Genomic DNA, 11,732 nt, shown 5'->3' with positions numbered 1-11,732 from the left:
AGCCTGCGTGTCCGGAGCCTGTGCTCCGCAACGGGAGAGGCCACAACAGTGAGAGGCCCGCGTACCGCAAAAAAAAAAAAAAACGCTATACTACAATATTGAGGGCAGAATGTGCGCCTTGGCTAACAGAGGCAAGAAAGCAACAGAATAAAAAAGTCTATGTGTAAAAAGGCAACATTTTCAGTGACCTTCACATCTCTTTGTGGAGTAGGAAAAGGAGCATTATATTAAATTATAAAGTTACCCCTTGAAGTAGTTCGTATTCTAACCTTCAATTAATAGCTGGAACCTCCTACATCTCTGTTACCCTGCAGAAAGCTCTAAACAGGCTACATTTTTACCTCTTTACATATTCCAACTAAGGGTAAATATTCAAGTATCTAGAGGGTTTATGTGTACCACTTCCACAATAAATGATATTCAAAAGCGAAGAGTTCCCCATACCCTATTACATAATCTGCAAGCTGGCTAGTAAGTGGAGGGGCATTGTAGTCATACTGTTGGATTTAGTAGGGTTTCTCTCTTATAAGTTGGCTATAAGAGACTTTCTGGTCAGTCCAAGATATACCACGTTGAAAGGCAGGTTTTAGAATAAACCCTCTCCCTTATTCCCCACCCTCTCCTCAACCCCTCCAGAAAAAAGGCACTTAAAATTTTTTTTTTATTCTTAATAAACATATTTACATACACACCTGTTAAGAGAAGGTCGTAACTGATTGGTTTAACAGAGAACAGCCCAGTCTAGATTCAAAATATCATGGGAGAAGCATCCCAGCCACCACAGCAAGGAGGAAGCAGGAAGAAGAGAGCTGTAGAAATATTTGGAGGAAAAATAGGAATGAGAGGAAAATAAAATATACCTAATACATTAAAAAAAAAAGAGCAGCAAGGGCAGGTGTTGGGGAAAAAACAATCTGGGAATGGAAGGGAGTAATTTAAAATACGACTTGGAATTGCTTAATGTGACAAATGCCCTTTGGACTTTGCTCTGTTTTCAAATACTTGGACCTTGGTCGTAGTTTTCATTAAAACCTGGATTCTACTGTCATGTCAGAGTTCCTCTACATGTGTTTCTGTAGAGAACCAGGAGCAGGTCATAATATGGATATATATTCACTTACCCCCTGTTCCCAGCAACCAAATTGGGAAGGAAAAAAAAAATTGCTGTTGGAATGCCCTTCCCCCTCCTTCCCACCCCTAAGGCAGAAACCTCAGAGCCCAGTCCCAGCATGCCCACAAAGATACTGAGAAACCAATGCAATAGTCGTCGTGGGGAAGACATGTGGGGACTAGCCTAGGCTAAGCCTGTAGCTTCAGTTCCCTTTCCCACGCTCCCCAGAGCCCTACACCAAGCACAATCGCTTGGGCCTTTTTGCTTTAGAGTATATGTAGTATTCAGCAAGCAAGAGTACCCAGAGGAACCGATAAATAGGTGCCCAATAAACTCCTTAATTAATTCTCCATCACCAAGACTCCTTCCAGTGGATCCAAATCCAAGAATGTGGCAGTCTTTTTTCCAAAGTCCTCCTACCCAGGCTCTGGGCTCCCGCAGTCACTTATCAACTCCTGTTCTTCCTTTAGGTCCAAAGCCCATTGTCACTTTCTCAATTCCCACCCTGCACTCCAACAGGCCACTCAAAGGTCTTTAATAAGTAGCCTTATTTTTTTTTGAATGTTGCTCCCTTTTCATCTCTGTTACTTCATTTGCACTTGCCCTCATCTGCTATGTACAATGACCTATGAACCTTCCACACCAAGAGGACCCGGAGCTGGGGAGATTCTTCCAGTTCTGGGTTTCAACAGGGTCTGTCTGAACTGTAGTTAGCACTCTGGCAGTCTCTGCCCTGTAATCTTCTTTGCTAATAAAAGACCAAACTACCACTACTATCAGGCATACAGTGCCAATGCTCCCTGTTGCACAGAGAAACTGTCACCCTTCCATAAAATTGCCACTTTCTGCCCCCACAACTTTAGCTAATACAATACAGGGAGTTAGGAAGGGTAGCAGGGCCTCTACCCAGGGCTCTAGGTCGGGAAGCAGTATCTGGAAAACATCAGCTTCTCCCATCTTCGTGGCTTTAAAAGCTGACCACCTGGCTCTAATTTGGAGAAGAAGGCAGGAAAGTTAAGAAAAAGAAGATCAGATTCCTAGGCCTAACAGCATGGGGGAAATTTTCTGCCTGAAAGAGGGCAGAAGCAGAGCTTTGTAGGACAGAACTGGACTCACAAGACAGGTCCCAGTCTTGGCTCTGCCACTAGCCAACAATGGCAGTAAGTCACTGCCGCGTTCTCATCTGTAAGATGCCAATACCACCAGCCCCGTCTAACTCAGAGTTGCTGTGAGGATCGGCTGAGAATTTAATGCTATACAAATGTGAGGTATTAAGTTGTTTCAAGAGTTAGTTTCTATCTTCCAATTACATTACTTAATAGTAATGCCTCAGCCCAAAACTATTTTGTGAACTAGTAGACGAAATTAACTGGATCAAGTGCATAACTGGGTTCTAAGGAGAGGATGAGGCTGGTTTCCCTACTCCAACACTATTTACTAGGAGGTCCCACCTAGACCAGTGTTTCTGGGACATAGGGTGCTTCTCCTAAGTGCCTGGCAGTTATCACAGAATTACACATCTGCTATAATGAGCTCTCGATTCCCTGTATGAGGCCTTAGCAGTTCATTACTAAGGAGAAAGGGAAGGTGAAAAGAACTAGCAATTACTGAATGTTTTACATTTATTATCCTGGCAATCCTTACAGCAACTCTAAGGAAGTTTTACTGCAAATGAGAAAACAGGCTATAGGTGTAGAAATTACCCAAGGTCTCAGTTAATAGCAAATTTTGAACTTAAGTCCAATATAAAATGGACAGTCCAGCACCTCTCTCTTACAACTCTTAAGAGCTTTCTACCCAAACATCACAGGAAAAAGGGAAAAGAAAAAAATTTCCATTTATCTTTAGGTTAAAGGGTTATCCATAATGTCTACAAATAAGAAGTAAGTGGGAGAAAAGAAATAAATGGGAGGAAAGAGAAAGCATGTGTGAGGGAAGAGAACGAAGCAGTTAGGTAAGATATATAGTACACCACCTCACAGCTCAGAGACTTGAGAGTCTTCTCCATGCCAAACATACACATCATAAGAAAATTATACTATAGACCAGAATCTGCAAACCATTAACTGATTTTGGCAGTTAGAATCAGGAAAGCCTTAAGACTACAGGCCAACATCTTTACAGGCTGGCCACTTATTATTTTCAATGGATTACACTTGTTCTCACTTAAAAAAAGTTCATCGGGAATTTCCTGGTGGTCCAGTGGTTAGGACTTGGGGCTTTCACTGTCTTGATCCCGGGTTCAATCCCTGGTCAGGGAACCAAGATTCTGCAAGCCAAGCTGCACAGCCAAAAAATAAAAAAAGATCATCAAGGAATTGCCAAGGTGAGGGAGAGGAGCAAAGTGAACAAGTGAACCTTGCAATTCCCCTAACACTAGATTTTCTCAGAGTAACTGGTTTTACTCTTTTTTTTAAAAAAAAAATTTATTTTATTTATTTTTTTATTTTTGGCTGCATTTGGGTCTTCGCTGCTATGTGCAGGCTTTCTCTAGTTGCGGTGAGCAGGGGCTACTCTTCGCTGCGGTGCGCGGGCTTCTCGTTGTGGTGGCTTCTCCTGTTGCAGAGCATGGGCTCCAGTAGTTGCGGCATACAGGCTTCAGTAGTTGCGGCGTGTGGGCTTCAGTAGTTGTGGCACGAGGGCTCGGTAGCTGTGGCTCACAGGCTCTAGAGCGCAGGCTCAGTAGTTGTGGCAGATGGGCTTAGTTGCTCCACGGCATGTGGGATCTTCCCGGACCAGGGATCGAACCTGTGTCCCCTGCATTGGCAGGAGGATTCTTAACCACTGCACCACCAGGGAAGCCCTGGTTTTACTCTTATCAAGCCATAGGTCCTATAGACCTACGAGTCTACAACAAGGCTCCCACATTCAAGCAATGACAACAGTAAACATTCAATCTCTTCTGTAAGAATTCTGAACCAGAAGAAGTTGAATTAAATCAAATACCCAGAAAGACCAAACAGTTTGACAATGCCAACCAGGTAAAAGAGGAAAAGAAGAAAGTCACTTGCCAATAGCACAATCCCCACAATGACTTGTTCTACTGTAAACTAGCCATAGAAATATAATTTGAAATTATGATTTTTAGAGGTTAAGAACATAAACTTTGGAATCACACTGACTGCGTTCAAATCCCAGCTCCATTGCTTCTTAGCTATATGACTTTGGGCAAATCTCTCTAATCCTCAGGTTTCTTTTCTGTAAAATGGGAAAAATAAAATACACAGGGTGGTTGTGATGATTAAACGAGACAATCCATGGAAAGTACTTAGAAAATGTCTTGACGCACAGAAAGCTACTGCTACCAATACAATACTATTACAAACAGTTAACACAAGAGACTAGAGTTTTGGTCGTGTTGTTAGGGCTTTTGAATAAACCACACGTCTCCACGTGTTCCCCTCTCCCACTTACTGTAGCTCTGTAAACTACAGGAATCCTTCACACTCTTAAAGGGAAAAAAAAAAAAAAATTAAGCTCCAGGCCAGGGGTCAAAAGACCCAGAGTTCAAGTCCTGGCTCTGCCAAAAACAAACTGTGAGACCTTGAAGAAGTTATAAATAACCCCTGTAAGTTTTACTTTTTATTACTTTTCAGAGTTTAGCTTTAATGGGCTAATATATGTAAAACTATAGGCTGGGTAACTCTGAACGTGCCTGCCACCTCCATGCACTTCAGGTAAGTATATCCAAAGAGATGAGCAGGATCAGGCATAGAGGCCTCTGCGGAAAGCAGAAAAGTTACATGTCTTCAGATGGAGAACTCTAAACCCCGAAAAATAGTCTTTGGGTTCTTAGGAAAGAAGTGTTATCTTCTGTAGAGCCAGGTCCAAATGCAGCCCTCTTCGCTTCTTCCTATTTCTTCATTATGAAATCAAAACCAATGTCAGAAAGTTATCCCTTCCCTCTAAATGCAATAAGCAAAATTCCTCTTCTACATCACCCTAGGGATTTCAAACTGCTTTTTAAAAAAGCACACTGAGCCTTCTATTAAAGAATACCAATCAATAAAATATAGCACCTGTAACACTACAGAACTGTATTACATAACATTCAAACCAAAAAAGGTAGGTCGTCCAAACACCGAAAAGGCATTTATTTGCCTTAACTGGCATTTGCCGCAAGTTCAAAGCAATTAATGCTGTTCAACCACAAACGGAGAAAATTGGCACCTTATTTTTAAATCCAAAGGAATGTGTTTTGTCAATAGTTTTTCTATGGCTTCTTATCACAGAGTGCTTATACCAAAGTCCAAAGTCTTAGTACTCCACCCACTACTTGAAGTTCCACCATCCAAAGCTTAGAACAATTCAAAGCTCAGTCAGAACAACTCTCATATTTCTCCCTGCTGGAAAAACTCACTCCCACACTAACCCCAAGTCTCTGAACGTGACTTGCAATAAGATGGAGAAAGGACTCTGCTCACTTCACAATCTCATGTCAACTGGGCACTTCTCAGAATTACAAAACTTGACATTCCAGAAATGGCATTGTCTTAGGTGTTTAGCAGTTTCTGTGCTTCCCTGGGGATCTGCTTTATGATAGGCTCAGCTTCTCCACTTAAGAGCACTCAAAAGGCTGACTGAAGGAGTCTCAGTTTTACAAGGAAGGACTAGGTCTCACTGTGTCCAACACAAATCTGATGAATTAAGGGAGTCTCCGGCAAATCACCCTGCTCTTAGGAAAGAGTGATCATTCTATCTCATTGGAGTTTCAGAGAAAAAAGGGAAAATAAATATATGAAAGGATTTTTTTTTTAAAGAAATACTTGTTAAAAGGCAGCTGAGCTAGCAATCTCTATAGGTCACTAGGACACCTTAAACATTCTAGTTACCTGTCAGGATTTAAAGTTTTTACTGTGACTTTAAAAGGAAAAAAAAAAAAAAAAAAAATCACCTCCACCGTCCTGACCCTAAATTCAGAAACCAGGTGGAACATTCTTCTTCCTCTCTTTTCCCCTCCCAAGTATTCTGGGAACCCCCCAAACCATAAGATACTAAAATGTCTAAATGCTAGACTGGCTTTGAAGCAAAGGAAGGGTGTGGCTCTCAGCTTCTGAGGGGGCCCAGGACTGAAAGGGTATGGAAAGAAACAAAACCTGCTTCTCTCTGGAGAGTGTATGACACACACACAGGACTGGTCTAACAAGCCCTTCTGATCTCTCAGGCCAGGCCACCTCCTTCTCCTCCCCCACCACCCACATGCCTCTCCAAGGGCTTCCACTGGGACAGATAACACTGAATTTTCTCTCAATCCTGAGCGTCTGAGACACATCAAGTTACTTACCTGTATCCCTGTTGCAACCCTGCCAAAGGTACCTCACGCAGCCTTATAAGGAGAAAGCAGAGCTTTAGGGAGAGGCCAATAAGGAAACAAAGATAAGAAGGAGGGGCAAAAAACAGAGGGAGGTGTCAGACTGGAGGAAGGGGAGAGGCCAAATGCCTTTCTCCATTCTACAAAATGAGGGGAAAAGAGAAGAGGTCAGGTATACAATGGGAAATTAGAAAAAGTCTAGTCAAAATGGAACAGTATTGTTTAACTCCTGTCATAAAAGAGAAATCCTAAAATTAACTAGGACACCTTACACTCTTCCCTACCCTAGGCTAGAGGGGAAAAATTCATGGAAAAAAAGCTTAACCTTAAGGTTTACTAGAGGCCACCCAACTGTTTGAGCTCACAGTCCTTTTTTAAAGTGGCAGCTTCTCACCAAACCTCCTAACTTTCTATCTCTGGCATTCCCACCATCTCTCTGCCCATCATTTGAAGATGACTTGGAAAAGCTGAAAGCATGTAACTGAATCATATTTACAGTCCAGCTTCCTAAGAAAGCCCTGAAAAAAGCAACAAGACACCCCTTCCATTAGGTTTAGAGTATGCCTCCCTTTTGAGACAAGCAAGAGAGAGAAGGTGTGAGTCTATGAAGAAATCATAGGAAATATGAAGGTCCTATTTCAGGTCAGGGCAGATAGCTGAAGGAAATGTTTCTCCCCATCTAAAAGAAGAAAATCTGACCTTACAGGGGGAGAGAAGTTGTGAGTCATTAATTACTGACCTCCCCCTATAAATTATCACAGATACTCTTCCCAACAACCTCTGAGGTAATGTTGGCCCCTTTTATAGGTGAGTAAACTGTGCATCAGAAGTACTGGCTTCCCTGGTGGCGCAGTGGTTAAGAATCCACCTGCCAATGCAGGGGACACAGGTTCAAGCCCTGGCCCGGGAAGATCCCACATGCCGCGGAGCAACTAAGCCTGTGTGCCACAACTACTGAGCCTGCGCTCTAGAGCCCACAAGCCACAACTGCTGAGCCCGCATGCCACAACTAATGAAGCCCCTGTGCCTAGAGCCAGTGCTCTGCAACGAGAAGCCACTGCAATGAGAAGCCTGCGTGCCGCAACTAGAGAAAGCCCATGTGCAGCAACAAAGACCCAATGCAGCCAAAAATAAATAAATTAAATTTAATTCATTTTTTAAAAAAAGTATTCACTATCCTGCTCAAGGTCATCATATAACTAGTAAGTGGTAGAAACGCATCTCTTCTACTCCAGGTCCATGTTCCTTCTCCTTGATAGAGTGAAATGAGTATGAACTTTCTACGCTTCCTGTGGTTAAAAGTCATTCTAACTCAAATAGAGAAGGTGACCAAAAGTAAACTTTGGGGGGAGGAGGGGAGGGGAGTGAGAAAGGATGAGGTGGAAGCACCTAGACCTTTGGGTATTGCCTTCATTCTAAAGAGCAAGACCTCACTCAATTCTGGAGAAGAACAGCCAGAATTGAGAAATACCTTAGATTTCCCATTTTAAAAGGAAAAAGAACTCAGGAGAAAAGGCGAGAGGAGCAAAAGCAATAGTATTACTTGGTACACAATCACCTACTTTTCCACTGACTGGCCCGCTACAGAAATCCGACTACTTGCCACATTCTCTAATCACAGCTCAAGAAAGAAATCTAATCACAAACACCCCTACTCTCGTTTTTAACGTGACATCTCACTAAACCAAAAGCAAAGATCAGATCAGAAGTGGGGTGGGAAACAGAAGGAACTAGAAGCAGGGAAGACTGTGCTAGCCAGCATCAGAACAGAGGGGAGGGATTGTTCTAGCGGTATGTTAGCAATCTGCCTCTAGGGCAGCTGTCCTCCTGGGTAATCAAAGGCCGGCTTGTGTGTGTGCTCAGGGACTAGCCAGCCTGGCAAGAAGCTGAGGACTCAGCCACCCAATCCACAAAGTGAGAAGAGATGCCTGTTTCACAGCTGGAATGGAGGGCAGGGAAAACACAAAACAAGAGGAAAAGGCAGCGGGAGGGGGTGGGGGGCGGGGGGCGGGGACAGAGAGTGCTACAGGTGCTATTTCAGTCTAGACAGAGGAGAAAAAAAAATCCTAGGAAACTACCAACCATTCCCTAGTTAAGCGCAAACAGAGAATTGCCAGTACCTCTCAATACTAAAATAAAAAATGGGTAGGTTTCTCCAGCTCTGTATGTAGTAAGATGTCAACTGGAAGGATGAGACCTAAAATGTAGGGGTCCGGCATTGCCTGGTTCTCTCTATCCCTTTCAGACTCAACAAGGTATCTGCAGTATACACAGTGAATAAACGTAATATAAATAAACATCTATCTCCTTCTAAAATTCCTTTCTTAATTAAATCCTAGAGATCTATAAATAATAGTAGCACACATAAAAGTCAGTGAGATCCCCAATACTACGAGATCGAAGCCATTTATATAACTCAAGTGCTAAAACGCAAGAGGCCACAGTCAGAATTCACACTCCCTAATCCCTGGGAGTAGCTAGATGCTCTGCGACCCATTAGACACACAAAGGCTGCTCTCTTCTCAGTAGAGCCCTGTAGCAGGGCTGCTCTCCAGGGACAAAGAGATTTCACAGGAGAACCACAAAGACATAGCCCCTCTCCATTCCCCCACTCCCAGCTTTCTCACTTCCTGTCACAGTAGCACCAGACCACAGTCTCCCAGAAACAAACAAATACAAAGTGCTGGATTCTGGGCTTCAAGCCAACTGCATTCCAGGGCATCCTGTCTACCAATCACCAGCCAGAGCTCCCACTTTGCCCTGCTCAATTCCTTATCATGTTCAGGGAAAACAACCCTCCTCCCCGACCCAAGCCAACACTACATAGGACAAAGCTCAGGCCTTTAAGAATCATCAGAAAGATACTGTGTGAAGATCTAAGAGTTCAGAGGGTCTGAGGGGATTTTCAAGATTCCTACTTTGCTAGTTTCTTCACTTTGGAGGCCGCGGATCTTAAAACTGGTATTATACTCAGCTCAGCTACGTGTGATATATCTCATAGAAAGCTTCATCATGGCAATCTGATAACCAACCTGAATTCAGTCAATGGAATATTCCCACCTGGAAAAACTACTTTAGGACACATCCTCTGTCAACTTCTCTATCACCCATTTCTACTGTTTTCAAAATCTTTCAAACTCTTTTCCCCACAAGCATAAAGCTGATTTTTTAAGAGGCCCCAAATAGAACAAACAAAGGCAGCAGATTTCACCCTACGAAGAGGCAGAATAGGTATCAGCAGATGCTAGGAGCAAAGTTCTCTACTTCCCTAGGGAATGAAAGGAGGCCCACTAGGAACTGCACAGTAGTTCTTGCAGCAAAAAAAAGTCAACACAACAAACAGCTTTTCCCGCTCACTACTCCCCCTGGAGTGGATCAGGGGCTGTAGATTTGGAACCTCATCAGAAAAGAAAGCCTCCCTTCCTAGTAAGGGTCCACAGCTGACACCAAGAATGGGATAAATGATACATTTTTCTGCTATCTTAAACAAGTCCACTGGACCTTAGCTCGAAACTTCAGAAGCAAAGATGCAGATAGAAGTCAAGCTCTATTTAGCCAGACTCTTGAAATCCAAAACAACACCCTTTGCCCCCAGGGCTCAATTCTTGCATAAAGCCTAGTATAAGGCTCAGCACAGAGTTCTGAAACCAGAGGGACATTCCAGGCAACTAACTAGTAATACACTATCATTTCTCATCTTTTCTCCTCCCTTTCTCCTACACTCCTTTCCCCTTCTTGGATCTGCTAGAAGTACTCAGAGCAGAAGCCTGATTCGGATAGTACTTGCTGATGCAAAAGGAGCTAAGTCTAAAACAGCACAATTAGAAGGAATTAGTCCATATCTGGCTATGATATAACCAGATGGAAGGAAGTGGGGCAGGTATATACACAATAGTCAGCCATTCTAGAACTGGATAGAAAAAAGAATATTGAGCAACACTACATTTTAGAACAGAACTTAACAGCAGGTCCTAGCCACTACAAACTCTATCACTGAAGTACACACACAAAAAAGTTAGAGATCTCTTACCTAGCACTAAATCGGACTAACTCCCTTTTTCACTCAAGAATAATTTTAAAAATTAGTTACAATTGTTGGTATTCTTATCCAATTCTCCGTTATTCATAGCCCAGGCCAAATAAATCAGTCAATTAAGTACTACTGTGTGAGATGGTTATATAAAAAGCAGATAAAAATAGTAGAGTAGAAGAGTTTTCTGAGATACTTAAAAAAAAAAAAGAGGGTTATAAAAGACACACCCCAGACAGAACTGGACACATCCGTATCAATGCTGCTACTGCTACTCCAAAAGGATGCTCCGCAGGTTCTCTGCCTCAAGTTGAGTAGGTGAGACAAACCGCATGCTGGCTCAGAAACATAGAAACCCACGATGGGAAGGAGGGAAGGAGACCAGTACCGCCAACTGATCGCAGTTCAGCACAACTTCTTCAAAAGTCCTGGTCTACTTGTATCTCTGGCTGTTTGCAGACATTTAGAAAACCCAACCAAAGGAATAACAAATGGGTAAGGAGAAAGTCAACAGAAGGGCCCAAGACTTAAGCTGAATACTCAATGGTTGGAAAAGTATGGATTTGTTTTGCTATGTAACTTCCCACGTACCCCCTTTCTCTCCAAGTCAGGCCCAAAGCTGAAAGAACTGGAGGGAGGGGAGGCAGAGAAAAGAATGTGATTGGGAAAAGGTTTTGCTACATTCCAAGTAGCCAACATCCCACATAGCATTAAGAGTGCCCAAGAATCCAATCCCACTACTGAGAGTTGCTAGGACTCTGCTAACACACATCCAATTCCTCTACCACCCTCCCCCTAAGCACCCTGAAAAGCAGCATAATTGAGATAGCTTGATGAAGGCACCAGCTGTTTCCACCACTCTCCCTCCCCCCAACCCCAGAGACCACAGTTCAAACTCACATCAAACATGTAATACAATTGGCCAGTAGGAAGGAGAAGCCAGAACTAAAATAGCAGGAAGAGTGCCAACTGGCCCCACTTAGAAGGAATGCTTTCTTGGCTCAATTTAAAATAAGAAACTTTTGTCATCTACTCCCCTCTGCCCAATTATGTTCTCCTTTCCACAACCTACCCCTCAGTGTCAAATGGATTGCAGTTTCTTCCCTACAACTCCTTGATCTATTTTCAAATGTCAGGGAATACAGGGGAGGTATAAGGTTGAATGTAAAATAATGTCTGGGAGATTGGAAGCCTTCCTGCACTGCAACAGCCAAACCTAGCACAGGGCTATCACATAAGGGCAAGTAGACAGGAGCCCACAGAGCACCCATCACCATGTT

This window comes from Phocoena phocoena, chromosome 8 (assembly GCF_963924675.1).
Source record: "Phocoena phocoena chromosome 8, mPhoPho1.1, whole genome shotgun sequence".
Taxonomy (NCBI): domain Eukaryota; kingdom Metazoa; phylum Chordata; class Mammalia; order Artiodactyla; family Phocoenidae; genus Phocoena; species Phocoena phocoena.
This window is presented reverse-complemented; position numbering follows the sequence as displayed.